We start from the raw sequence: 26,023 nt of genomic DNA, 5'->3' as shown, positions 1-26,023 counted from the left end.
TTTCACCTCAGTAACTTTCATCCGCTCCCTTAACATAAAGCTGCAGGAAACGCATCATAACTGTCACAGGTATGGGTGGTAGAAAGTAAGTTGTAAGCACCAAATCTCAGAGAAGACATAACTTTATCTTAAATTGGTTACTGGGTTAGGACAAAAGGAAACAAGGTCTCCATTCCCTATAACATTTGGAGTTGGGAAACCAATAATCTTGGTATTCAAGGAGCAAAACAGCTTATAAAGAGTTCGAGAGTGGCTGTGGAATTTTCAGGAATTTTGTAAGACTGTTGTTTAATAGAAACTTATTAATAATTAATCTCTGCATAATCTCTGCGTGGTTAATCTCCGTGTAATAATCCAATAATCACATTGGCAGGTTGACATCAGCTCTCACGCCACAGAAATCAGATGCTGCAAGCCGGGGCTTGACTTGCCGTTTTGTTGGTTGTCTAGCCATAAGGACGGGTGGGAAGACTCAACAGAGCAGATTGAACTTAAAAGTACTTCGGGTCAGTAGCTGTGACATGATAAGTGTCACAAAAAGTTCAGGGAATGTTGTTCTGGTGGTCAAAACTCTTTTCCAAGTGAGAGAGGTAGTCTTTTATATTAGTGATGAACGAGTAAAGTTCATCACACATTTTTGTTCTGTCACGTTCACCTTGCTCTGGAATGTAAATGAAAATCCTAACCAGGATTCACGTTATGACGGCACTTGGTCGTCAATTGCAACCACAGGTTGAACAGGGAAACGCTTTACAAAGTCAATGGCAGTCTGTGAGATCCAGTTTCTTATGTGAAATTTACAATAGGGTATTGTACGTCATTTGGAAATTGCTTGCTACACATCTTTGCTACAAGTAAAATTTACAATAAATGTCCACAGGCGAATAGATCCATATGTACACATTCTCTTTCTTTTCAGAGTGTGCTGTTAAACAGGTGTTACCTGCACGCCCTTGCCTACGGTAACCAGTGACATTGATCCTAGAAGGGGACACTCTGCTTACAAGGGCTTTTCCATGTGACAGTCTTATTTTATACGCTAAGATGTTTAGAATTGTACTGTTTTTTTGTTTGTTTGTTTGTTTGTTTCTGGTCAAATCCATTCTAAGCGGTAAAACTGTGTGTGAAAATCTTTAGATACTGAACCGAGTTTATACAACTGTGGCGTCGCTGGGGAGAAGTCAAGCCTATGTCAGGATAGATCCAGTGATGGCCCCTCTTCTTTCCACCCGACAATCTGTGGCCACTTAAAATTATTTTCCCAATGTGCCTTCAAGTTGTGTTCAGGCTCCAATATTTGTTACTTCCATGGAGTTTTTAAATTATATCTTTAATACACAAGAATGACTGAGGCCATAAAGATACTTTGTTGTCATCAAAATCCCAAATGGAACAAACATTTTTCACTTCCCCTGAGACACAGCCGGATAATAAGTTAAGTACTCGGAGAGAGCTACGGGAACTTGGGTTCCTTTCCAGAATATCAACGACTTTTGTAAAAAACGTCTCTCCCTGCTTGGACAAGGATTAGGATCTTAATGCGTTAAGACCTTGCAACATGACTGGCGGGAAGTAGATGGGCGAGAAGAGGCCAGTGACACCCACCTGCGATGTGTCCCAATGTATTCATCCAAGGAAACAAAACTGAACAGCAATGAGGGGGCAACAGAACTGGGGCAGACGGCACGTGTCTCCGGATGACTTCTTTCCTTGCTCTGTCTTCCCTCAGAGGTCGCTGTAACGTTCCCCCTGCCCCTAGGGCTCTGCCAGACTCCAGAGAGAAGAAACCAAACTCCTCGCCCACCCTGCACGGCACACTCAGCTCCCGTCCGTCTTCTGCGTGGCATCTTCCAGACATGCTCGCCAGGTAACTAGATCTGAGAGCATCATATATGGGTGGTCCCAGAGGTCAACGGATTGAATGTCTTCTACCCTCTCCTGTCCTTCTGTTTCTGCAGTGCTGTCCAGCCCCCCACTTTTACGGGTCGAGGAGCGTTTGCTGTGGTTCATCCCCGCAGTCCGAGCTGCTGGGGCTGCCTGCTTGTTTGTGTCGTTTTGTTTTCCCGTGTAGACGATTCACCGAGTTGTGATGAGACTGGCCTCCGTTCCGGTGAATTGAGGATGCTGACATTCGGCATTTGAAGAGAACAAAGGTGTACGGAGAACTGGGCGACGTGACGAAGGAATAGCTACAGAATTTTGGCGATCACTGAGGATCAGCACTTCCGTGCGAGGACAGCATCATTGCTCTCCAGGGTTAGTTCTGTGCTACGTGGAATCTCCTCCAACACGCGCACACGCATCGTGTTTTCACAACATGTGCGCAGAGAAATTTAAAATGGCAATGTGTCGTCCAAAGGAAATGGGGCTTTAAAAAAAAAAAAATCCGCGCTTCTATCTCCAAGCACGTGTCAGGCACCGATTGCTAACGTAACATCAGTACGTAGGAGGGGGCACTTGCCCAAGAATGCTCCATTTCAAACTCTCGAAAGAAATCACTTTGTTCTAAAATCTCAGCTCATCGCTTAAAAAATGCTGCCTCCTCTATTGCAGGACCCTCTCCCCCAATAATTATCTATAGATATCGCTGCGGAGAAGACCAGGGTCAGTTCCCAGACCCTGGGATTGGATGCATTTCCAGATCACCTTCTTACTTAGCAGGGCTAGATTTTGTAAAAGGAATCAGTGTTCTAGCAGATCCGAATAATACCGACTGTTTGAGGTGGAGTTCTCCATCCTTCTTAGTTTCTTTTCTTTTTAACTTTTTTTAAAAATGTTTTTATTTATTTTTGAGACAGAGAGAGACAGAGCATGAGCAGGGGAGGGGCAGAGAGAGAGGGAGACACAGAATCCGAAGCAGGCTCCAGGCTCGGAGCTGTCAGCACAGAGCCTGAGGCAGGGCTGGAACTCATGAACCACGAGATCATGACCTGAGCCGAAGTCGGACGCTCAACTGACTGAGCCACCCAGGCGCCCCTCCATCCTTCTTAGTTTCCGAACATCCAGTATTCGCTTTAATAAACCCAAGATCAAGGGACACGGTGTGGGACAGGTGAGAGAGCAGACTGCTCACAGGAGGGACCATGCCTCAGCCTTCAGCTCCAAGGAGAGCTGCCCAGAAGCCCCCACTTTCAGCCATCAGAGCCAGGGACCATGATCGCATCAGCAAGAACGATTTTGCAGAAACTGTTTTTCCAATCAAACTGTTTCCTTGGAAGCAGAAGACATTGACAAAGGAGATTTTGCTCTTTTCTGCATTTGCATCTGAGAGCAGGGGATTGGTTTCATTTTCTGTCTTAATTTGAAAAACATAACACGGTACAAATTTTGATTTCCAGTTTGCAAGGAGGCCATCACTTACGGAACTGAATTTGGCCCAAATTCTCAGGTGTTTGGAATTTATGACAACTCCCCCAGATTCTAGAAGGAGTATTTTTTGGTCCCCAGATCAGAGAAACAAGAGCTCCTGTTCACTGCCACTGCCCAGATGTTTTCCCGGTCCTGCAAATGGATAAACCCTACAACTAAAGATCATCCGTCTGATAGAACAGCTGTTTCGCGCTTCTTCCAAAACCCAACACTGGCCTGTGAGTTGGAGAGCAGCAGCATAATTTAGGCAAGTGGGGTGTCTTTCCAGGTAGGGGAAGGGCTGTGGATTATACTGCTGATGGAGGTGACAATGACGGTCTTTAGCATAATAATGGAGAGTAATAGCATCCCTGAGGGCAGACCCAGAAGTGAAAGCAGCATCGCCCATTAAGATAATGTTACTGTGGTGTCATTGAAAGGTGTGTGTGTGGGGGGCGCCATTTGTATGATATTGATAACACAGCATCTAGCATCTAAAAATCGATTTGTGAGAGTGTTGGGGAATAGGATTGGGCTAATTTGCCCACACTTATTATCTACCAACCTTGGTGGGCATTATGCTTGCATATGCATGATAATCTCTTAGCACTGGACGCATTAAACTGTTGGCATCCATTAAATATCCAGAGAAGAAATGCATCTGTCCACTAATGAGTGCTTTCCACTATGGAAAGAGAGAATGCGAACAGTGTGGGGCTTTACAAAGAAAACAGAGCCAGCTCTGGTCCCCACCCCCACCCCACCCCACACCCACACCCAGTGTCTTAACCAAGACAGAAGAGTCCACATTTGTGAAAATTGTCTGCTCAACGCTAATGGCTATTTTTCAGTTTGCTGTTGAATTTTGCACACTTTTTCTAGAATCTCTCAACAAGAAGCTATAGATAGATAGATAGATAGATCCACTTTACAAGTTGATTACACCCAAAGATGGTTTGCTTCATAACCAGAACATACTATTTCCTAACATTTGTTTTAAAAAAAAAACCCGGTAAGCTAATTTAATTATATATACCTTCGCTCCCTCTCGGCTCACTTAATGCTCAAAAATTGAAAAAAGTGCCGTAAGGCATGTTTTTCACAGGTTAAAAACAGTGTGAGAGAGATGTGGTGGGTACCCTGGCCTGTGAAGCATTTCCCTGCAGACCCAGAGGTCCCAGTCCTGGGGCCTGTGACCCTGAGCTCTCTCCCCCATGGCACCGCGCCCTCCCCAGAGTAAGCCCCCGACACAGCCCTTTCTGGAAACGGCATTTTGTGCTGCACCAAATACAACACAGTGTGCCCTGAATATCTGATCAAGAAAAGAAATTTAAAATGGGAACGAGATAACACCTGTCAGTGACAAAGACAAATGAAACACTTTATTATAAAAGTTTAATGGGGTAAAAATGAAAAATTTACTTATTATTGCATAGCTCAATAACCTTGTTAGAAAATCTTACTTGCTTACTGAGACCCCACGCCCCCCAAATGGGAAAACAGCAGCGGGGAGAATGAATGGTACAGAACGATGCGTGCGAGGGCACATTTCTCAGCCCCCCCCCCACCCCTCAGCTCCTAGGGCCTGACCAGGGCCACGGGATCAGCAGAACAATTAAATAATTCAAACTCATTGAAGCCAGAAAATCTGTACACTCTAAACTCTTCGGGGCGCCTGGGTGGTTCAGTCAGTTAAGCATCCGACCGACTCTAGATTGCAGATCAGGTCATGACCTCACGGTCCGTGGGTTCGAGCCCCGTGTTGGGCTGCACACTGATCGCACAGAGCCTGCGTGGGATTCTCTCTCTTTCTATCTGCCCCTCCTACCCTTGCATGAGATCTCTCTCTCTCTCTCTCAAAATACATAAATTAACTTTAATGAAACAAAAAAATAAAATCTTCAACTTCTGGACTCTATATCTTCATCAACGGCTTGACTTGTTTTTATCTGTAAAATGAAAGAAGTGTCTAAATACCTTTGTGGGTCCCCGTAGATTCCATGTGAAATTGAACTGGGTACCCATAGCTCTGAAGTCTCAGCCCGCCGGGGTCCCAGGCGCTCCTCTGTTCAGGGCTCCTTGGCCCTAATGGGAAGCCGTCCATGGGGCACACTGCCAGGGTGACCTCTCTCTGTAAAAATGCAAGTCTAAGCATGTTGTCAGTCTACACCTTCCAGTATCCACCCATCACTGTCAAGATAAAGGAAGACCAAACTCCTCAGCCCGATGTCATACGTGTCCTTGGACCTCCACACCAGCCATCCCCAGTCCCTCGTCTACACCTCTGTGGGCTGATCATGCTCCCCAGCTGAAATGCCTCTTCTGTAGGGCGTCCCAGCCTGCCCGTGTCTGTGTCAGTACCTGTGCCCACTTCTGGGTCTGGGATCGTGTCCTTCATGACCAGGGGCTAAGCCGCCTGGGGAGCGTTTAGCCCTGTTAAGAGAACTGCATTTAGGATCTGTCTGATCGGGTCTCGATTCCCAGTTTCACCACTTATAACCTGGGCATGCCGGTTAACCTTCCTAAGCCTTCGGCCCTTCAGATTGTGGATAACTGCACTTAATTCAAAGAATTCTAATGAGTGGAAGGCCTCTAACTCTGCCTGGCACATAGAAATCATTCAGCAAATATTACATGGTATATGGGTTGTTCTGTAAGACTCAGCTCAAGCCTTCCCTCCTCTAGAGAGATGCCCTTAAATGTTTTATCTCTCCTCATGTATCCCCCTAACCCCTCTATTTTAAATAACTTGTCCTTATTCAACAATATCTGTGCATCACTTCCTGCTACACGGAGAGATTCTTGACCATAGATGTATTTTATGCCCACGTACCCCACATAGAACAGGATGTATATATCATTCTTAACACTCATTGTTGAGTTAGTGACTGAATATATAGGATTAAAAAAACCAAGATTGGGGCGCCTGGGTGGCGCAGTCGGTTAAGCGTCCGACTTCAGCCAGGTCACGATCTCGCGGTCCGTGAGTTCGAGCCCCGCGTCGGGCTCTGGGCTGATGGCTCAGAGCCGGGAGCCTGTTTCCGATTCTGTGTCTCCCTCTCTCTCTGCCCTTCCCCCGTTCATGCTCTGTCTCTCTCTGTCCCCAAAATAAATAAACGTTGAAAAAAAATTTAAAAAAAAAAAAAAAAAAAAAAAAAAAAAAAAAACCAAGATTAAATAGATATGCCCACATCGGTAGATAATATTGTAACAAGTTTTAAACATTTTATAGTATTTAACTTTTTTTTTTAATGTTTATTTATTTTTGGGAGACAGAGAGACAGAGTGCAAGCAGGGGAGGGGCAGAGAGAAAGGCAGACACAGAATCGGAAGCAGACTCCAGGCTCCGAGCTGTCAGCACAGAGTGAGACGTGGGGCTCGAACCCCCGAACCGAGAGATCATGACCTGAGCTGAAGTCGGACGCTTAACTGACTGAGCCACTCAGGTGCCACTATAGTATTTTAAATACATTTTTAAAATGTACTTTCCCCTCAGGTGTTTTTGGGTTCTTGGGTTGGTTTGTTTTGTTACCAGTTTGCACTAAGTTCTTTTTTTTTCTTTTAATGTTTATTTATTTTTGAGAGAGAGACAGAGAGCATGAGCAGGGGAGGGGCAGAGAGAGAGGGAGACACAGAATCTGAAGCAGGTTCCAGGTTCTGAGCTGTCAGCACAGAGCCCGACGTGGGGCTTGAACCCAAGAACCATGAGATCATGACCTGAGTGGAAGTCGGACGCTTAACCGACTGAGCCACCCAGCAGCCCCAAGCACTAAATTCTTAAAGTAAAGGCTCAGTGAAAAAAGAACCCTCCCCAAAACAAAAGAAAACAGCAAACACTCTCCTGAGACCTGGAGTAAATATTAATTGTTCTATTTTCTCTCTTCTGCTAGAGTTACTTGCATTCATATCTTCTCGCTCCCTTGCTTATAAACTCCCAGAGGACAGCAACTCAGTTTTCATACAAGGCTATATTCTTCACGGTTTCTTTCCACATTATAATTCTCATTTAAAATAGTTATGAAATGACTTGACTGATTGAATCCAGGACAAATGATAGAAGCATTATATACTAGAAAAATATTCTATTTGCCTATAATTAGCTGACAGATAAGTCGTAGCCTGCTCTGGGTTCACTTTATCTCTTGCCAGCAATCTTCTGGAAGTTGCAGAAAGAGTAAAACTTACTGTGTACTCTTTTTTCTTCTGCCTACAAAATGAACTGCAAACTCTGATGTTCTTTTATCATAAAACATACAGTGTAGCTGTAGGAATAGACTCTTTTGTCTTTCCAGGATACCCAGTACATAGGTCACATGCTGAAGAATTATTTCCCTTGATTTTTCTCCTAGTTTCCTTGTTAGGCACCGAGAGGAATCTTACTAGACAAAGCGTGTAGTTTTTTTCTCTTGAAGAACTTGTCTGCTGCTTTTGTGGGAAGCTGCGATCCACCTCTGTAGAGAGTGACTCATTGTTGCTTCACTAATTATGCGTTATTCCTACTGTAGATTACGGGTCTAAGCATCTACAAAACCAGATCCAAGGAACCTGAAGGCTAATTGGGCAGAAGACATCCGTTTGCGCAAGCCCGAAGGCAGGAGATATGCAGTCAATTGTGCTCTACTGGGCAGACCCAGCGACCAATGCTCCCCTCTCCCCTCAACAGCCAGACTCCACATGCTGCCTTCAAAACAGTGTGCACCAGCTCTATGCCTCCTTAATTCCCAGCAGCAATTTCCTAGGAAGCTTTCCTGTTGGGATTTCCTCTTCAAAAATATTATTTAAGAGTGTTTCTTTCGAGAAATACTGTTTGCGAAGCTCCGTGACGGTTCTAGGGTGGCTAACACAGAGCATGGTCCTCACATTCTAGTAGAGAGGAAACAGACATAGACACACACGTGAAAAGAGCTTCTGACAGAGGATGGGGGACCAGAGGGGATGGGCTCAGAATAGGCTGAGCCTTCAACTCCGAACTGGAGCTCTGGGATCGGGGTAAGAGCCTCCTTTCATTTCTCTCCCACAGTCTTCCATAGGTCATAAGGCAATAGGAAACTCCAGACATAGTGTTGTTTTTTGCCCCTTTCGCCTAACGCTCCGGTTAAGTCCATAAGGTGTCAAAAGTCAGGGGATAAATAAGGTACGGAACACTAACTCTACCTGATGGATATTTGAAACACTCCAGTAGACAGGCCAACCGGTATATTTGCTCTGCACATATTTAAAGTGGCTGCTATGTTCCAGGTGCTTTTCCAGGCACTGAGGATTCGGCATTGAACTAAATCAACAAAGACCCTGTTCTCGTGGAGTAGCATTCATTGCAGGTCGGGGTTGAGGGGGGAGCAATAAAGAGATAAATGAGAAAATATATGATACTTCAGAAGGTGAGTGACCTGGAGGCCAAGAGAGCCAGGAGCAGGATTTGAATATGGTAAATAACCATCTGGTTTTCCTGGGACTCAAGGGATCTGGGACTGTCAGCACTAAAATGAGGAAGTCCTGGCCAACTGGGGTGAGTTGCCATTTTAGGCACTGGAGACATGGAGGGATCATAGGCGACTGTAAGGATTTGGCCTTGACCAAAGTGAGGATGGGCTGGCTATTGAACAGAAATGGAAAAGACTGGAGGGTTGCAGGAATGCAGAAAGAAGAACACGGCAAGGATTGCTTTTGTAACATACTATGTTTAAGATGTCTGTTAAAAACCCTACTAGAGGGGCGCTTGGGGGGCTCAGTCCCTTAAGCCTCCAACTCAGGTCATGATCTCACAGTTGGTGAGATCGAGCCCCACATTGAACTCTGTGTTGACGGCATGGAGCCTGCTGGGATTCTCTCTCTCCCTCTCTCTCTCTCTGCCCCTCCCCTTCTCTCTCTCTCTCTCTCAAAACAAATAAATAAACATAAAAAAAGAACACTCAATGGCTTAACAAAAAAGAACCCTGGCAGATATGTTGGGTTGGTAATTAAATACAAGGGTCAATTTCAGGAAATAAAATCAAGGCAAGAAATAAACTTGAGTGTCATCAGAATATAAATACATAGAATTTATTGCATGAAAGCCATTGGTGGAATGCAATCCCCGGGGTGGGGGTGGGGGGCGTAGTCACAAAAAGGATCTGAACTTTGAGACTTGGGGGCCTTCAACGTTGAGAACTTGGACACGGAGCCAGATGGAGCCACGCAGTGAGCAAAAAGAGAATAAGAGAGGAGTGCCAGAACCCAAGTGGAAAGAAAATTGGAGCTGGCAGTTCTCTGCTTTCTCAGCGAAGCAAAGATGTCCACTGGGATTGAGGAAGTATTGGAGGTTGGAGGAGACCCGAGGAGGAGAGGGGGGCACTGAATGGCCCACAGAAATGTAGGAAGACTGTTCAGAAGCATTCTTTAAAATAAGACCGGTCAACACGGCCGTGTGTTTTACTCAGCTGCATTTGGATGCATGGGTTTCAGTGTGAGGGAAGGTTGTATTTAATCAGGACTGGTGTCTTGCCAGACTAGATTCTGAGTCTTAAGTATTTGGGAATGTATTTGAGACAGCTACTTGTTACAGTGATGGACTGTGGAACCTGAGACATTAAGGAGAGAGCCCCAGTTGTTAGACTCGGGGTCATACAAGGGCATAACTGGCAAGACAGGAATTTTTACTGGGAATGCACTGCCTGTCGTTAAGACAACAGACAGGTGCAGGTATTGGTAATATAGGGGCCAAGGGCAGGTCACCCCAAGGTGAAGCACCCCGGCATGAACTTTTCTTGAGTTTTGAGCAATCGGAACCCAGCAGATTCAGGAAAAGCTCTTTAGCCCCACCTCAACTGCCTGCTGGTACCAGGAAGAGAGCTATTCACAGATATTCCTTTTTGCTAAGAAACTGCTGTGCGTAACAGGGCAACCTTTGTTCTCCAAACATCTCTTTTTTTACCTTCCTGCTAATGGCCTTCCTCCCCTTTGCATCCTCGGACCCTATCCCTCTCCTTAGCTCCCAGAAGCCTCATGTGGCCTCACTGTCTCTGGGATTTCCTGTCTATATGGATTCCCTGCGTGTATGCTATTAAATTTTATTTTCTCTTGTTGATCTGTCTTGTATCTTGATTCTTAGTCCAGCTGAAAAGACTTTGAAGGGCAGAGGAAATTATTCCTTCCCCAAAATAACCATGAGGTATGAGATGTGACCACGGGAGAGGAACACAAGGTCTTTGGAAGGGAAAGGCATTGAACTGAGAGGCCAGAATATCTTAAGTATCCTCTGTGAGAGTGTTTTCCAATTTCAGGTTATAACCACTAGTGGGCTATGTTGTAAATTGGATAGATATTGTCAAATCTGTTTTTAAGTAGAAGAGAGGCTAGAGTAAGAATAGAATAGAGTAGAACAGAATAGAATAGAACAGAACACTATATGATATGATACGATACAAGAAAAGAAAATACATGGGTCCGCTGCTCCTAATATGAGTAAGGATTGTTCCTGAAATGTGTATGTGTGTGCGTGTGTATAACTCAATTATGATATAACTTATTGCTTACTGATCGTTGCCTGGGAGTCTCGGTCGTGATATCTGAGAGCCACTGCTTTATGTGATCCTTGAAGCAGTAATAATAATGAGGAATGCTGGAAAAAGTACCAATGAGTCGGAAGTCACAGTCTTCAAGGAATGATGGAGGGTGACCTGGGGTCTGTGGTTGACTGCTCCCAGCGAAGGTTCTACACCACGGGCTATAGAGGGAGGAAGGGGTATGATCTGGAGTTGGCGACGATGACCGAACAGATATCTTCCTCGACACCAGGCACCGTGGTGAGGATTGGGAGAGAAACCAGCCTGCCCTGGGGAAGGCTTCCAGGGAAACCCCATCCTCAGGACAGAGCTGCTATGATGCAGGGGGTTACGAAATGCATACGAATGTTTAGCCTAAGGACAGGAGGCCTGAAAGAATCTGTCGCTGAAAGTGGATAATTCTGCAGGTTCCCTGCTCTGGGTGGACAAGGGCAAGGGGTTTGCTCTCCCTTGCTCCCAGGGTGCCTTTCATACTTTTTCACTGTGGTGAAAAGCGCCGACCTGAGGAGAAGGGGCTCCTAAGGAGACGGCCCTGTGTTGGGTGCCTGCTAAGCGCTTCATGGGCATTATTTTACCCGAAGGGACGCAACATCACCAAGTACCGTCCCAGCTTGAGAAATAAGGAGACGGAAATGCGGTTTCCGGAGGATATCGCAAGCAGGCGTAGAGGTGCAATCCGAGCGGACGCAGGCCTATCTGACCTCGCAGCCCAGGCCGTGGCCACCACCCTACCCCGTGGGTTCGAAACGTCACCTGCGTGGCCACCCGCAACACGGGATGCAGCTCTGCGAGGGGTGGCCGCCTACCTGGTTCCGCCCAGGCGGAGCATCGACACCTTATTATGTCAAAAGTCCGATGGTGTTCATCCAGGTCAAGGAGAAGCATAGCACAATCTATGTCATGGTTGTCTACGCAGACTTCAGGGAGAAGGCAAAGTGATTCACTGAGGATGGCTAAGAACAGCACGCTGTTTATTGCACGTTTTGATAAACTGCTTATAAAGGCTCTGGAGTGGCTGTGCGTGCCTGACTCCAGGACGGAACTGATGACAGCTGATGACTGAGTCCAGTTCTCTGCGGCAAGGAGAGGCGGCAACCAAGAAGCTGGCTGCGTCCAGTGTCGCGTTACAAGATCGCACGTAAGTACCAGGAACAGCTCCCTCGCTTTTTTCTCTCTGGGCATTTCAGACCCCTGGCGTCTCCTTCCTAGCTGTAATGTCCAAATGAAGGGGGACGAAAAAAGGATCAGCTGCTCACCTGGCTTAGACCTCAAAACGAATTCGGCAACAATGCAAGAGATGGGCGGTCACGGGAAGCGCTCTCTCGCTCTCTCGTTCTCTCTCTCTCTCTCTCTCATGGTGGCTCATCTTAACCTTTACATACAAGACGTGTTCTTCCTCTGCATGATATCCTTCTTTGGGGGCACAAACATCTACCAAATTCCTCCCCAGACTTCCCTCAAGGGACAAGGTGGACTGAATTAGGTATGTGTCTCCTGCCCTAACAAGAATGCTGGTCTCATCGTAATGCAGGTGCAGCCAAGTGGAGGTCTTGTTGCAGGAGGCACAGGACAGGGACAGACACAGCACAGAAAGGAGACACCCGCACCCTTATTGGGCCGGGTCCCCCTGCCCTCCGGAGCTAAACCTTTGTTGGTTACACATAAGCAAAGCACCCCACTGTGGTGTCTATTTTCCTTCTTCTTAAGGTCAGTTGACCTCCACCGTTCTCCTGAATTTACTCATTTAAACCCATCCACTTCTCCCGAGAAACTTCCTGCCTTTTTCTTTTACCGTCCCATGACTCACCCCCTATTACTTCTTCCCAGTGAACGAAAGGCACTCATTACTGTTGATATTTGACTCATGCTCTGGATGATCCTGCTGCCTGATCCGAGGACCTGCTTTTTGTGCCTTGTCCTGTCATCCCACGCTGGGAATATATGCATGTCCACTTCCTGCTTCAACGTCCTTATTACTGAAGGCTTGGTAAAGCTTTTGCTCTTACTCAAAGAACAGTCTTGAAGTGTTAAAGCCTTGTGGGTGGACTGACACTGGGCCAAGCTTGTCTTCCCTGAATATTTGTTGCAAATGCTGGCAGCCTTTTGTATCAGGTTTCTGGGACGGTTGTACCAAATCACCACCAACACGGTGTCTTAAAAGAACAGAAATTCGTCCTCTCCCAATTCTAGAGGAAAGAAGCACAAAATCAAGGTGCCGGTTGGCCACATTTCCTCCCAGGACTCTGGGGGAAGGTCCCCCCTTTCCTTCTGCAGTGTCTGGGGACTGATGGCAATCCTTGGTGTCTTTGGCTTATCAGAGACAATGTCAACCCAGCCCCTGCCTACATCTCCATGTGGACTTTCCCTGTCTCTCTGTGTGTCTCCTTTTCTGCCTCTTATAATGGATGCTGATCACTGGATTTAGGGCCTACCCTGGTCCAGGATGGTCTCATCTCAAGATCTTTACCTTATTATCTACATAAACCCTTGTTCCCAATAAGGTCACATTCTGAGGGACCACTGTCCAACCCATCACACCCGCGCTGGTGGTTAATAATGGCAGGTCACGTGATGCCACACCTTGTGACAGGCTCTGACAGGCTCTTCTGAGTCTGGTTTCTCAGCTTTGTCCTGTGTTCTTTTTGGCATAATGTGCTGTGACTGTTGGAGGAACTTGAACCCTTTTCAGCAAGAAAAAAGAAAGTCGCTCTTGGCTTCCTGTCCGAGTTGATAAGGGCGAGAATAGAAATGTCTACACACGTGTGTGGGTGCACGTGTGTGGATGGGTGCATGCGTGTTATGCCTGGGGGTATGTGTGTGTATTCCTGCATGTGTGTGCATATTCATGTGTGTGTATACACGGCCGCCCACGTAGGTATGTATAAATGGCAGGAATGGGCAGATCATGGCTCTTTGGGGGCAAACCCCTTAGACATTCAGCAGGAAGCGGAAGCCGGAGAAACTACGCAGGGTGTGGCTACATAATCACTTCCTCTTGGAGGTATGCTGACAACACCCTTCAAACCTGAAGTGCACGGAAACCAAATTAATGGTGGCAGTGATGGTGGGGGAAGGTTGTAGGGTTCAGCACCTCAGAGGGTTTTGGTCCTCCACCCTACTTGGATGGCCGGGTGTGCATCATCAACACCTTTCTTTCTCACACCCGCCCCCTCCTGATTCTGCTGATAGTTCTCAGCTAAGGTCATAAGAATTCGGTCAAATTTAATCGTACGAGTACCCTGATACCCCAGTGAAAACTGAAGAAAGGGAAGCAGGATTGTTACAATGATTTGATGCCTCGACAATTAGTATACTTACTTGACTTTTTTTAAAAATGAGGGTTCATTTGTACATTCCCATCACCACCGAGTCAGACATCTCTAATAGCTGTTACAAGGTCACTTGTATCGTAATTGACGACTGCACGTTCCTCTCTTCCCAAAGAACACTAATTTTCTCTTTAGGATCAGGGATTGAATGTCATCGTAAGGTCAGTGGCTAGCAAAACACCTGGTGCAAGAGATGCTTCTTGAATGAATGAATGAATGAATGAATGAAAGAGTTTGAGATTCCCTAAAAAAAGATGTGATAAGACGGATGCCGGAGAACAAGCCTTGAGGTTACTCTTAGACAGGATTCTTCACCTATTTTCCTGTGATGTAAAAGAAACAGAGGAATATTACATAGATAGATAGATAGATAGATAGATAGATAGATATAATATTATATTATATGGGAATGAGAACTAATACGTTTATATAAAAATCAGGTTGTCTTGAAGGCGTGACAAAGCTCAAAAATCTCCAGAATAAAGAGTACGTGTAGGATTCTGTTTGTAGCTATTCAAGGGGCAAAGGTTAGAGAAGCCTTTCCTGGTACATCCTAAATCCATGCACATGACTGAGATGTAGACAAGTAGAAATGTTTCCAGGAACTAGATCCTTATGGAAGAGTGAAATCATAGAGGTAAGAGACTAGTGGAATTTGTTCTAGAAGATTTGTCAATCCCTACTGACTTAGGGTGTGAGTTTTAACAACCCCTATCACAGAGTTGGTGCGGTCAGAGTCAACTCAGAAACACTTGCTTCACCCCAGGACTCTCCAAAGGAGGACCTCACGGGCTAAATTAACAAAACCTGGTACACAGGACAGAAGGGGACAAATGAGCTTTCTCACTTCGACCCTGCGCAAGAAGGGGGATAATGCAAGAGTTCTTGGAGAACACTGTTTTCGACAATCACTCGTGGACAACAAAACCTCCCTGGAAGTTCAGGCTTGCAGAGGAGAAACTCCAACACCCCAATGGGCCAAAATTAAAAAATGAGTTTGGATGCATTGGAGGTGGGCAAGAGGAACAATCTCCCCCCAAGGTGGCACGCTTCGGGGCGAGGACAGATCTTTTCAGCCTGTGGTCTCACAGGAGAAAGTGAGACCATATGTGTGAGCACCTGAGTTGTGTGGGAGGCTGCCAAAGAGGCCAACTTCTTGCTGATTCCCGCCCCCCCCCCCGCCAGCAGAATAATGAATCTTGGGCTGCATATACTGGGGTGGGGGGAATCTGAGAAAGCAGCAGATAGGATTCTTGGAGGGATTGAAGGGATGTGGGTCTTTTAACCATGTCATGGACCCTATCAAAGGACAGTTCAACAAAATTAAGAAAATGACACAGAAAAAATGAGAAGTTCAACAAAGAGATAGGAATAATACAAAGAAGCCAAACAAAACTTCTGGAGCTGAAGAATACCATGAATGAAATAAAGATATGCAAATCAAGAACATGAAGGACAAACTGGATCAAGCAGAAGAAAGAATCTGTGTGCTAGAAGCCAGAAACTTTGAAATCGTCCAGTCAGAACAAAAAAAAGAAAAAAAATAAGTGAAAAAGAATGAGGAACATCTACATGACTTATGGGATATCATCAAAAGAATCAATTGTTGAATTATTAGAGTTCCAGAAGGAGAAGAGAGGGAGAAAATGTATTTAAAGAAATAATGGGTGAGAACTTCGCAAATAGGGAGGCAGATTGGGATATCCAAGTTCAAAAAGCTCGCAGGTCACCCAACAAACCCGACTTAAGGAGATGTGCTCCAAGATGCATGGCAATAAAAGTGTCAAAAATCAAAGGCAAACAAAGAATCCTAAAAGCTGCAAGAGTTAAGAAGCTTGTAACTTTAAGGGAATCTCCATGTGATTTATCAGCAGAAGCCCTACAGGACAGGAGAGAGTGAGAAGATATATTTAAAGCACTGAAGGAAAAAGAAGCACCAAACAAGAATTTTCTATCTAGCAGTTATCCTCCAGAAATGAAGAGATAGAGTTTTCCAGAAAACAAAAGCTGAAAAAATTTGTCACAACTAAACCCATCTTAAGAGAAATATTGAAAGGAGTTCTTCAAGCTGAAATGAAAGGAAATTAATTAGCAACGTGAAAACATTAGTCACTTTGTAACTTTTTTAGGAGAAAATAGCTACAAGGAATAACATTAGTAACATGAAAATACACAACACAAAGGTAAAGGTAAGTACATAAGCAAGTTCAGAATACTTTAATACTGTAATATGGTGGTGAGTTAACCACTTAACTCTAGTATAAAAGTTAAAGGTAGAAAGTATTAGAAAATAACTACAGCTACAATGATCTGTTTATGAATACACAGTATAAAAAGAGGTAAATTGTGATATCCAAAATATAAAAGGAGGGAGCCAAAAGATGGAGTTTTGTGTGCAACTAACGTTAAGTTGTTATCACTATAAAATAGACTGTTATATTTGTATTGTGGTTTAGGTAAGCCTCACGGCAGCCACAAAACAAAAACCTGCAAAAGATTCGTGAAAGATAAACAAAGGGATCAAAGCACACTGCTACAAACAAACAAACAAACAAACACAACCCCTCCACCCCCCAAAACACATCAATTCAAAAACGAAGGCAGCAAGACAGGAAGAAAGGAGGAAAGAAGCTACAAAACAGCCAGAAAACAATTAAGATGGTATTAGTAAGTCCATACCTATTAATAATTACTCTAAGTGTAAATGGACTAAATTTTCCAATCAAAAGGCATGGAGTGGCTGGGTGGATTTACAAAACAAAATAAAACAAAACAAAACAACAAACAAAAAAACAAGACCTAACTATATGCTGCCTGTAATAGACTCATGCTAGTTTCAAGGAAATCAACTTTTATCCCTAAGATTCCCAGTCGAGAATATTCATGCCACTTGCTCCCAAAAGACAGGCAGTAGACCTGGGTAGATCCAGGACATTTTCACCAATATGTGACCTTCCTTTTAGAAAAAGTCCTGAATTCTTCATGTTGGTGATTATAGCCCACATTTTACACAGCCCCAGGTGTCGTGGCCATCCAAACGCAAGCATCTGAAGTCTCTTTCCTACTTTTCCTGATGAATAGATATTAGATTTTTAGGGGAAAAGTTGCTACGAGAATGAAGGCTGCGATTTGCGTCAACTCACTTGGAATTTGTGTGCTGAATTCGGTGACTAGCATTAAGAATATTACTTCAATTTCCATCATTATATCTTCATGAATCAATTTTCCAAAATAACTGTGATAAATATACTACTGGAAAAAATTTGAACATTCAAGTTCCATTTCACATTGTGCTGTAGAATGCAGGCCCCCAAATTGAAAACAGAACGACAAACTTGTATCAAGAAACAAATTACAATGTCAAGAAATTTTAAGGTAAAAATTGCATTTGAATTTTAAAATATAAGGACTTATCTTTTTCTTTATTCTCTTTTGAGATCAAAGCTTTCAGGGTTTTTTTTTATAATACCCTTTATTTTATGAAATGGTGGTGATTTTAAGTGGTAGTTTTATTAAGGATTTTTTTGACAAAGTAAATAATGGCAGCTTTCTATTTTATTACATTTTTAATTTTATGGATTACTGAAACCAAAAATCTAGGAACCAAAAGTCTATATGTTTAATTATAATATTTATTACAATTGAGCCTATTAATTTCAGTATTTGTCTCCTCCATGAGTTAGGGAACCCCTTGCGGAAGCAAATTGTGTCGTGTTCATACAAGATCTTAGTGTATGCTTGCACGCCAGGAAAGCAAAGTAAGGAACTTTCCTAAGGAATGATACTACCACTTTTCTCCTGCTGGTTCGTTCAGGGAATTATAATCCATCTAATGGAGAACACTGGGTTGTTAGGGAAAGAGCACATTATTTACAAGTCACTATGGTAAAGAGTTCTCTGTTGGCTTGGATAATTGAATGTCACTGAGTGGCTGGGACACTACACTTTGAGACTCAACAGCAGAATCAATTCTTAGCTAAACAGGGAAGTATGTTCACTCTGTCCCGTTTTAAAGCTCATGTCCCCAAACTGTCCAGAGTGAACTTCCTGAGACCCTGCCCCTTCTGCAGATCCCCCCTACATCTTTCTCCCAGGATACCTCACTCCCTCATTTAGCAGTTGGGACTGTGTAGCTGATTAAACCATGGAGGTAGTGAGTTGATGGTCTGTGCAGTTCATGTTCATGTCTCAGGGAGCCTTCATATTTATAACCTTCCTCGTAGTGGATTCCCGATCCTTGTGGGAGTCCTACAGGCAAAAATTTTGAAGATGAGAATGAAACATCCTTTGGACAGCTTCCCTTGTAGGCAGTAGGCAGCCAACTAACCACTCTTCCTTCAGCTACGCATCTGCACCCTGCTATCCTCTGAATCCTGCCTAGAGATACCCTACTCTTTCTAAATCCATATCCAGGGGCTGTAGGGAACATTTGCATGTGAAGTGACATCAGTGTTCCATTCTCCATGATAAAGGTACTTCTAATTCACTGAGGTGAGTGAGAAACATATTTGTTGCAAGGGGGGAAGAAAAGACCATGAAAATACACCTGCTTTGCTTATGTATATTTCACAGATTGTGTGAAGTGAGATATTCACTCTATAAACATCTGCCTCTTCTTTGAGCAAAGAAAAGCCGGTTTCCTATAATGACATCAGTTCTGGTACATTTTCGCCTACACTTCGCTCAGTCTCCAACACTGCAGCTCCTCAGGGGGCTCCCAGATGGCCTCATCCACTCCTACGCTGCCTGTAGGATGAGAGGGCCCTGAGCCAGCTGGGTCTACAGTGCGTCTAGAAGTCATGTTTCTTTTCCTTCTGTCTAGATCAGTGGTGTTCTACCATTTTCCTCTTCTTCAGCTTATTTTTTTCTGAGTAGGTAATTCCATTCACGTTGTTAGAATATCAGAAGTATATAAAGGTATAGAGTGAAATTCCCCTTCTGCCTTATCTAGCATTGCTAATTCCCAGAACCTCTTCCATAGGTAACCATGGTTACTAGCTTTTTCAATACATGTGACGAGAAAATACAAATGCGTATTCCTCCTTCCCTTCAGACAAATAGTGACACAATCCTGTGCACCTTGCTTTCTTTACGCAATGGTATGCAAATGAGACGGTCACAGAGAGGCCAAGGTCCAGCAAAGTATACTCTCCCCTTCCAGAATAACAGGTACGGCTCAAAGCAGCTGCCCAGCCAGGGGCTGTACTGCACAGCCTCTGTTGGATCTAGATATGGCCATGGGACTAGCCCTTTGAGACAGAGTGCGAGAAGCCACACGCCCTTTCAGATCAGGAGGTTTAAGAAGCAGATATGCGTCTGCCATGTTCTTTTCCATTCCATTGCCGGGATGCAGACGATCTGAGCTTTTAGAGGGTCGTGGGCCCACGTAAGGAAGGGAAAAGTGTGGTGGTCTTTGTGTAATCTTAGGGAAAGGTTATAAAAATGACCCTTTACAAGTTAAGGCCCCAGCATCACCTTGTGGAGGAGAGCTGGCTGCCAACCAGGAGAGTAAGAGAGACCTTGATCGTGTTGATATATTGTCAGTCTAGTTCCTGCAACCGGTTAGCCTACCTTCTCCAGCACGGAAGCCATACCATATGGGTACATAAAAGACTCACCTTGTTTTTGTTTTTTATTTCTGCTTGTATTTGTTTTTACAGCTGTTAACCGTTCCCTTACAAAGATGAACCATGGTTCGCCTGCCCCTTCAGACTGTCCCTTCTTTGGGATATTTGAGTAGTTTCTAGCCACTTCCCATTCCAGACTATGCCACGGTGCCTGGAGGTACCACATCGATCATTTCGTTCCCAGAAATATTTCATTTTGAAATTGAAATTTTTATTTTAGTATTTATTTTCAATATAGATGTCGAATAAGGCCTATGCATGACTAACATTAATACAGAGTATATATATTATCATCATATTCATTATTACAAATATACATGTATATACATTCATATGTACAAATATATTTTATTATATTGTTACATATACATATACATTTTACACGTGCATATACATTCTACATGTACATAATAATATATACACATAGTAATATATATAATGATATATATAATATTGCCTCTCAGCCCCAAAACTGAGCCCCCAACTGCCCTTTGGGGGGCACTGAACCAGCATTCTCAACTATTGGCTCAAAAATGAATCCCGTTCGGAGTTATCATTCGATACTATGCATTTATAGTTAATATATAGAGACCACGTGCAGTCATGGGTTTTACGATCAATTAAGTCCGTCCTTGCTCACACAGGGCCGCTATTTCCTCTTACTCTAAACACATTCTGAAAATAATTGGTCATGCGGTACTCTTAAAGATTGAAAGGGGGAGAACAGAAGCAAGGGGAGGATTGCTTTGAGCAGGAACAGGCAGGGGAGAGAGCCCAGAAAGCTTCTGAAAATCAGACACGAGTTTTCAAAGGCCACTTCGAGTCAGCGCCGCGTCACATCGCCGTATGGTAAGCAAAATCAGTGATTCTCAGAGTTAGAGCGCTAAATTATGAAGGAATTATTAAACCGTATTTCGTAGACTATTTGGAAGCAAAAATGAAGTGCAATCTTTCAATTAACATTACCACCCCCGGGAGTAAGCTAGTGGGGTTGGCTACGTGCGAAAGTCTGTCCGTGTAAAACAGTTCATTTCCTGCCAATTCTAAGTAAATGAAGTGTGGACCAGAAGATTTCAGGTGCTGGTAATTCAGCACTCTAAAATGTATGAGTTACAGAACGCATTGGGAAAGGAGATTTGGGAAAACAAAACAAAAGACAAAAACGAAACAAAAAAACCCCACTTCTAATGGAAGAAGAGTGTGAATTTCCTACTGAAAAGGCAAATGGCTTTCCGACATTGGTATTCTTCCGTGGGCCTTGTTGTGCTGTGACCCGTATAATATCCTTAAACATGCCCTTCTGACTCCCATCTGAAATAAATGATGTCCCCAGTGCCGGACTGTCCTGGCTCATTCATCAAGAATGGTATTTAATCGGAACTTTAAGTCGAGCAGAGGAGGCTTGTTAAAGTAACGGCAGGATGGACACTCAGGCTGGGAGCTGCGGCCTTATCCGTGGGCTGCCGTGTCCTTTGACTTGCCAATTATTTTCATGCACCTCCGACCTGCCGGCCCCTGCACGAACCACAGATGAAGCTTGTTCACTCGTGGGAGAGGAGACCTTGAAGGAAGGTCCTCCGGTGCTGCTGATAATCAGGGCCAGGTGCTCGGCCTTCAGGGTCACTGCCAAATGGACATCCAGCCTGGAAGCCACAGACAGCTGTGGGAAAACAACAAAAACAACAACAACAACAACAACAACAACAAAGCTTCTTGGATTCAAGACGCAGTTAATGGTCCCCTAGTTACTCTCTCCGTGAGTCAGGGATTAATTTTAGTCCTGGATCTTTGGAGACGACCGTGTTCTTTATTTCCTCTACACTGTGAATGTGAATGCAATATTCTTCTCCGCTTTGGATTTCAAACTGTTCTTTAATATTGCATGGGAAACAGGTGCCACACGCCTCCCTCTCCCTGCAAAGTGGGTAATGGAGACCCTCACCGCCTGCAGTGAAGTGAAAAGACTTTTGGGTGAGAGGTGCTCCAGGAAGGACAAAATTATTAAAACGGCAATAAACGCCGAGTTCTGCGCTCACTGAGACTGCAATAGGTCTTCAAATTTTGCAAAGAAACAGATGGGCTACAACTCCTTCCTTGATCTGGAATTAACAAATTCCACTTTCTGATTATGCTAATCTGAGGAGAGTTTAGCATAGAGCATATGTGTTTGGATTCAGGATATTTCTTATTTACAAGCAAAACTAAATCTCATTTCTCCTTCCCACTTTCTGAGGCCATTTTTGCAGATTTAAAAAACTTGTTTGGGGACCTTGAGAGAATTCGGCTCTGTCTCAGACACCAGGATTAGGCACACATTTGTCTCACACCATTAGCAACTTGGTATAAACACATTTATTGGAATCATTCCTTTAAGAATTGCACTAGGGAATCAAGTCTCCTGCCCCCCAGCCACCACCTTTAATCTTCGATCCCAGACCCACAAAATATTTTGTCAAACACCACCCTCAATGTGAAAACAGTAGTCTTATGTTTGCATGATGCTGAATGGTTTATGAAACATTCTCTTTTCTTTTCCTTTTTCTTTTCTTTTCTTTTCTTTTCTTTTCTTTTCTTTTCTTTTCTTTTTAGAAGACCTTGATCTTTTCGAGCAGTTTTAGGTTTACAACAAAATTGAGATGAAGAGATTTCTCGTCTACCTCCTATGCCTACACATGCGCAGCCTCACTCATTATCAACATCACTCACCAGAGTGGTGCATTTTTCACCAAGGGCAAACCTGCATCGGCACATCCTACACACCCCAAATCCATACTGTCCCGTAGGCTTCACCCTTGACATTGTACATTCTATGGACTTGCACAAAAGTGTAATGACATATATCCATCAATATATATAGTGCCATACGGAGTATTCTCATTGCCGTAACAATCGTCTGTGCTTTGCCTATGCATCCCTCCCTCCTCTCAACCTTGACAACCACTGATCTTTTTATTGTCTCCGTAATTTTTTTTTTCCAGAATGCCATATAGGTGAAAACAAGTACTATGCAGCCTTTTCTAATCGGCTTCCTTCACTTAGTAATATGCATTGAGGCTTCTTCCATGTCTTCTCATGACTTGATAGGTCATTTCTGTTTCCCACTAAATACTCTCCCAGTGTCTGAAAGTATCATAGTTTATTCATTCATTCATCTACTGAACGACATGTTGGTTGCTTTCAAGATTTGGAAATTATGAATAAAGTTGCGTAAGCATCCGTGTTCTGTTTTTTGTGTAGGCATAAGTTTTCAGTTTCTTCGGGTACGTACCAGGGAACACGATTGCCGGATCATATGATAAGGGTACATTTACTTTCGTAAGAAACCACCAAATTGTCTTCCAAACTGGCTGTATCACGTTGTATTCCCACTGGCAATGAATGAGAGTTTCTATCGCTTCGTTTCCTTGTCAGCATTTAGTGCTGTCAACGTTCCAGATTTTGGTCATTCTGATAGGTGAGTCTGGGTGTTTCCTTGTTGTTTCCGTTTGCATTTTCCAAATGACATACGCCAGGAGCATCTTTTCATGGCTTATTTGCCATCCTTCTATCTCCTTTGGTGACGTGTCTGTTAAGGTCATTGGCCCGTTTTTAAAATCAGGTTGTTTGCTTTCTTATTGCTGACTTTTAGTATTTCCTTGCATATTTTGGGTAACAGTTCTTTATCAGATGTGCCTTTTGCAAATATTTTCTCCCAGTCTATGATTTGTATTCTTATTATCTTGAGATTGTCTTTCACGGAGTAGAAGTTTTCAATTTTAATGAAGTTCCGATTATCAATAATTTCTTTCATGGCCCTTGTCTTTGGCGTTGGGTCTAAGAAGGCATCGCCACACCCAAGATCATCTGGGTTTTCTCCTATGTTCTCTTCTAGGAGTTCAGTTTGGGTTTTACATTTGGCTCTGTGATCCATTTTGAGTTAATTTGTTGTGAAGAGTGTGGGGCCTGTGTCTAAATTCTTTTTTTTTTTTTTTGCATGTGCAAAAGACCACCTTTGCTCCATTGTATTGCCTTTACTCCTTCATCAAAGATTAGTTGACTATTTATGAGGGTCTATTTCTGGGCTCTCGATTCTGTTCCATTGATCCATCTGTTGATATGATCATGTGACTTTTATTTTTTAGTCTACTGATGGGATGGATTACATCATTTGATATTTGGTGGTTGAACAAGCTTTGCATACTGTGGATAAGTCCTCCTTGGTTATGGTGTATAATTATTTTTTAATCCAAGTTGTTAATATCTTTTTGAGGATTTTGCATCTATGTTCATGAAAAACATTGGTTTGTAATTTTGTTTTCTTGTAATGTGGTTTGACTATTAGGATGATGCTGGCCTCGTAGAATTAGTTAAGAAATATTGCCTCCGCTTCCATTTTCTGAGATTACAGAAAATCGGTATTATTTTTTTCTTATGTGTTTGTAGAATTCACAATGAATTCACCTAACCAGTTACTTTCTGTCTTGGGAAATTATTAATTTCTGATTTGCTTTCTTTAATAAATATAGGCTTGTTTATATCATCTACTTCTTTTTGTGTGAGTTTTGGCAGATTGTGTTTTTTAAGCAGTTGGTCCGTTTCACTTAGGTTATCAGATTTGTGGGCATAGAGTTGTTCATAATATTCCTTGATTGTTCTTTCAATGTCCATGGAATCTGTAGTGATGTCTCCTCTCTAATTTCTGACACTAGTAGTATCCATCCTTTTCCTTTATTTAGCTTGGCTAGAGTCTTATAAATTTTGTTGCATAAAACATTTTCTCATACATCATTTCATTCTAATATTTATTTGCTCAATAAATGGTTTTCAACAAACAATGTTTTTGCTTCATAAACCCAGGGTCAGTTTGATCCAGTAGGGAATGTCCAAAGATCCTAGGCTGTTACATTCAATACAAAATATTAATTCCCCTGACAAAGTTTTCCAGTTTGGGCCCAAGGGTCTCCCGCATCAATATCATCTGATGGGTTGGTGGTGGGATTGTCAGTTAAAGGGTTCGGTTCTTGCTGCACCCACATATCAGAGATCAGAATCTCTTCGGCGAGCTCAGGGATTCTGCACTATGAGCCTTCTTCAGAGTGATTTTTGGCTCAATAACCTGTGCCTTTTCAATTCCTCACAAATATAATGGCTGATAAGTTAAGTCCTTTCTCTCTTCACTCCTGCCCTTTAATCACACAACTGGGTTTTTAAAATATTGTGGAAAATACAGTGATAGTTCCTGTAACTTTCCAATATAACTACTTAAGCTGAAAAGTTTATTAAAAATCGAAAGCAATTTTACTAAACCACTGAGTGCAGAGTGTAGTAGGGAGAGTAAGTGTTTTAGGATGTCTGGTATGGAAAAGCTTGTTCCCACCTTCAGGTTCAAAAAGATTTTGATTATCACAATGAGATTAGTTAACACCTCCATCACCTAACATGGTTATCTTTCTGGGTGTGTGGTGAGGGCTTTTAAGAATTAATCTCTCAGCATCTTTCAAAGATACAATACAGCATTGTTTACTCTAGTTATTATGCTGCACATTAGATCCCCAGATCTTATCATCTTATAACTCAAAGGTTGTACCTTTGATGATCACCTTCCCCCATTTCCCCCATGCCCTTGGTTGCTTTTTACAATCACCAAAAGGGTATAATTTTAAACTATCTTAGTGATAAAATACTTGTTCCCTTAAAAAATGTGTTGGTCTGAATTCTATTACTGTTAACCTTTAATCTCCACATGTAAACCTTAAAGGAACATTTAAAAAAAATTTTTAATGTTTATTTTTGAGGAAGAGAGAGACACAAAGTGTGAGCAGGGGAGGGGCAGAGAGAGAGGGAGACACAGAATCCGAAGCAGGCTCCAGGCTCTGAGCTGTCAGCACAGAGCCTGACACGGGGCTCAAACTCATGAGCCATGAGATCATGACCTGAGGTGAATGAAGTTGGACTAAAGGAGCATTTTTAAAATCACTTCTCTTTAATGTAAGTTGCATTCTATATGATAGTTATTCCAGAGAGCTAAGCTACCTGCGTCCATTTGGAAGGAGAGTTTGCAAAGTTTGGAGATCATATAAACTCATTTTGGGCAGAGTTCATGTCTCCATACCCTATGGTAATACACGTATCTGCATTTAAACAGCGGATTTGGAATCGAAAATTACAGCACAGATCTTGTGGGGGAAAAAATTCAATT

The sequence above is a fragment of the Prionailurus viverrinus genome, chromosome B2, assembly GCF_022837055.1.
Source record: "Prionailurus viverrinus isolate Anna chromosome B2, UM_Priviv_1.0, whole genome shotgun sequence".
NCBI classification, from domain to species: Eukaryota; Metazoa; Chordata; class Mammalia; order Carnivora; family Felidae; genus Prionailurus; species Prionailurus viverrinus.
The sequence above is the reverse complement of the archived record's forward strand: the minus strand, read 5'-3'. Positions refer to the sequence as shown.